Source organism: Marmota marmota, unplaced genomic scaffold (genome assembly GCF_001458135.2).
Source record: "Marmota marmota marmota unplaced genomic scaffold, marMar, whole genome shotgun sequence".
Lineage (NCBI taxonomy): Eukaryota > Metazoa > Chordata > Mammalia > Rodentia > Sciuridae > Marmota > Marmota marmota.
The window spans coordinates 14,207,659-14,212,135 of NW_026000272.1; positions in this window are offsets into that span (position 1 = coordinate 14,207,659).

Consider the following 4,477-nt stretch of genomic DNA (forward strand, 5'->3'; position numbering starts at 1 on the left):
AAACTTGCCTCTTGCTTTTGCAGCCAGTGTCTCTCTCGCGTGGTCCTTTCCGGGTTTGGGATCTGTGGATCTTTCATATATATGTCTTGATTTTCTCTCTCTCTCTCTCCCCTCTCTCTTTTTGCTAATAAACAAATTCAATTGTTCTCTCTTTAACTCTTCCTTTAAGTTTTTACTTCTAATTTCTCTCCTCCTCCTTCATAATCATCACATCCTACATCTCTTCTGCATTCTCCCAGTTCACCTTTTGAAATAGCAAACCCTTTTGCAAGCTTACCATTTTTACTGATGGTAATTTCTTATACCATTTCTGTTTATTGTGCCAATTAACATTGTACATGTCATAATAGGAATTAAGTATTTAGTTTGATGCTGTATATAGTTTGCATTGGTGGTTGTTAATATTTGTCTCCTCCTAAATCAAGAGGCACTAGAAACCTTCAGGGACACTACAAGTTCATAGGGTAGAAACTCTGCCACCTCAGATTCATACTGATAAATGGGTAGACACCCAAACAATATGAAAAAGCAAGGCAGCAAACCATCTCAAACAAGTGAAAATACCTCAATAACAGAATCCATGCACACCACAGTGGAGGAAATATCAGAGAAGGAATTTAGAAAGTTCATACTTAAACTGATCTGTGAGGTAAAAAAGCAATGTAAGGAGTGAAATCAAAGAGAAACTATGGAAGTGAAAGATCACTTCAATAAGGAGAGATTCTGAAAAAAATTAATTGGAAATCTTTGAAATGAAGGAATCAATTAAAAATTCAATGGAACGCATCAACAACAGACTAGACCACTTGGAAGGAAGTTTCAGGCAATGAAGACAAAATATATAATATTGTAAATAAAATCAACCATGGAGAAAAGATGTTAAGAGACCATGAACAGCACTTTCAACAAATATGGGATAACATGAAAGGGCCAAATTTAAGGTGCAACAGGATAGATAAAGACTCTGAAATAAAAACTAAAGGAATGCACAAATTTTTAATAAAATAATATTACAAAATTTCCCACACATTAAGAATGAAATGGAAAATTGAATACCAGAGACACAGGACTCCAAATATGCAGACCCACACCAAGGCAAATTATTATGAAAATACCTATCATACAGAGTAAGGATAAAATTTGAAAGGTTTCTAGGGAAAAACAATAGTTCACATTTAGAAGTAAACCAATTCAGGTATCAGCTAACTTCTCAGCCCAGACTCTAAAAGCCTGGAGGTCTTGGAATAATATATACCAAGCTTTGAAAGAAAATGGATGCCAACCAAGAATACTATCTATACCCAGAAAAATTAAGCTACAGAATTGAAGATGAAATAAAAATTACAAGCCCAGAATAGCAATCTATAGCAAGAAAAGTGAAGCAGGAGGCATCACATTATCTACCAGACCTTAAATTATACTACAGAGGTATAGTAACAAAAACAGAATGGTATTGTCACCAAAACAGGCAAGAAGACAAATGGAACAGAACAGAAGACACAGAGACAAACCCACATAAATACAGTTATCTCATACTAGACAAACATGCTAAAAACACACATTGGAGAAAAGATAGCTTCCTCAACAAATAATGCTGGGAAAACTGGAAATCCATATGTAACAAAATAAAATTGAACCTCTGTCAACCTGCACAAAATTCAACTCAAAGTGGATCAAAGACTTAGACACTAGAATAAAGACCCTGCACCTAATAGAAGAAAAAAATAGGCCCAAAACTTCATCATGTCAGCTTAGGACCTGACTTCCTTAATAAGATTCCTAAAGTGCAAGAAATAAAATAAAAAATCAGTAAATGGGATAGCATCAAACTAAAAACTTCTTCACAGCAAAGGCAACAATCAAGAGCATGAAGAGAGAGCCTACAGAATGGAAGAAAATCTTTGCCGCTCATACCTCAGATAAGTTATTAATTTCCAAGATATACAAATAACTCAAAAAGCTTAACACAGACAAAAATAATAATAACCCAATGGGCAAAGGAATGAAACATACATTTCTTAAAAGAAGAATACAAATGGTCAACAAATGTATGAAAAAAATGTTAAACATCTCTAGCAAATAGAGAAATGCAAATTAAAACTACACTGAGATTTCACCTTACTGCAGTCAGAATGGCAATTATCAAGAATACAAGCAACAGGACTGGGGTTGTAGCTCAGTGGTAGAGTGTTTGCCTATCATGTGCAAGGCACTGGGTTTGATCCTCAGTACCATATAAAAATAAATAAAACACAGGCATTGTGTCCATCTACAACTAAGAAAAAAATTTAAAAACAATACAAGTAACAGTAAATGTTGGCAAGGATGTGGAAAAAAGGGTACACTCATACATTATGGGTGGGAGTGAAAATTGGTACAACCACTCTGGAAAGCAGTATGAATATTCCTCAAAAAACTAGAAATAGAAACACCATTTGACCCTGTTATCCCACTCCTCAGTCTATACCCAAAGGACTTAAAATCAGCATACTTTAGTGACATAGCCACATCAATGTTTATAGAAGCTCAATTCACAATACTAAGCTATGGAACCAACCTAGATGCCCATCAACAGAATATGGATAAAGAAAATGTGGTTTATATACACGACGGGATATTACTCAGCCTTAAAGAAGAATGATTTTGACTTTCACTGGTAAATGGATGGATCTGGAGACTGTCATGCTAAGTGAATTGAGCCAATACCAAAAACCCAAAGGTGGAATGTTCTCTCTGATATGTGGATGCTAACACACAATGAATTGGGAGAGAGAAAGGATAGAAGTGGATTAGACAAAGAGGAATGAAGGGAAAGGAGGGGCAATAGGAATAGGAAAGACAGTGGAAAGAATCTGACATAACTTTCCTATGTACATATATAAATATACCACAGTGAATCTCAACATTGTGTACATCCACAGACTGGGATCTTAACTAGATTAAGATATATTCCATGTTTGTATAAATGTATCAAAATAGATCCTACTGTCATGTATAACTAAAAAGAACAAATAAAACATTTTTTAAAAATTGATTGTTTCTAAGCCACCCAATCTATGGTACTTTATTATAGTAGCCTTAACTGTGTAAGAGGGTTCAAGGTGCCCAGATTCATTGGCATGAAACCGTATATACTTATTCCCAGTTTTCACTATCCCATTTCTCCCAACAAGTGCTCTAACATTAACAGAAGTGATCCTATAAAGTTGTAAATTCAATCTATATTATAACTGAGCCACTCACAGAATTAGACTGTGATGTTTGTTTTCCAGAATCTTGGCCTAGTGGCTATAGGACAGAGCACTTTCTACAAGGTGCTTCATTGGAGTTTGCAGGTCCTTTATTTGACCTTCAAGTGGGGACTTTACGATCCTGAACTCATCATTTTCTTTCCTCAAATTCTTCAACATATTTAGAAACAACAAACCAAAGAACTCCATAATACTCCTTATTTTGACTAAACTATTCTAAGAAATGTTTAGATCCAGAGACTTGTCTTTTATAGTCATTTGATTACAGGTATCTGAAGATGAGAATTTGAATAATTATTTTGCTACTTCCTGCTGTAGACTACCAGAGTCATGGAGGCCTATACACCTAACAAGATTTAAAGATCTTTTCCAGAAAACCCAGAATGAATTCAAGGAGAGCATCATAAGATTCTGTTCCTTTGGAACCATTCTTAATATCAAAATCTGATTCATCAAGTCTTGAACCAGAGAAGCAAAACTAATAGGAGATTTTAATGTGTGTGTGTGTGCATGTGCATGTGTGTACATGTGACACTGGCATAGTTGTTTGGAGCTGATGAAGGAGTTCCTGTATGGAAATTGTCTCCAGGTATGACTTGCCACATTCTATGCCTTTCAAACAGTAAAACTAAAGAAAAAATATTTTGTAGTTTGTTTTTAATATTAATACAAATGTTTGTATTTAATAGTATTGTTATGTTTTATTATTTTGCAGATATATTGTGTAAAAAGATTCAGACTTTGCATATATAAAAATAGAACATTTATTGATTTTCACAAGTTCATTAATGTTAGAGGAAATTCTAGTCATTCTCATGATTTTTACTCCTTTATAGGAAAATATATTGTGCCATTTTCTTTAAAAAAATAAATAAGAATATAAGGATTTAGACTTTGAATCATCACTGTCAATGGTATTTCTTCATGTTTAATTTGAAATCTTGAACTTAATAGCAAGAAAGTTTTAAATGATGGATTTCTAGACAGGCCATGTGTACAGCTATCAACAGGGAGGAAAACACAACTACAAGTGGCAATACAATGTGGCTTAATAACAGTACAGGATACATAGACTCATTGATTAGATAAAAGAAACTGGTATTATGCAATTATGAAAGGTGATTAAACAGTCTCTATAATGTTGTCATCTCAATTGAGAACGAGGCAGTAACAAAATAAGCTGAAACCCACAAACATGATCTGGAATACTGTAAGAACAGATTGAG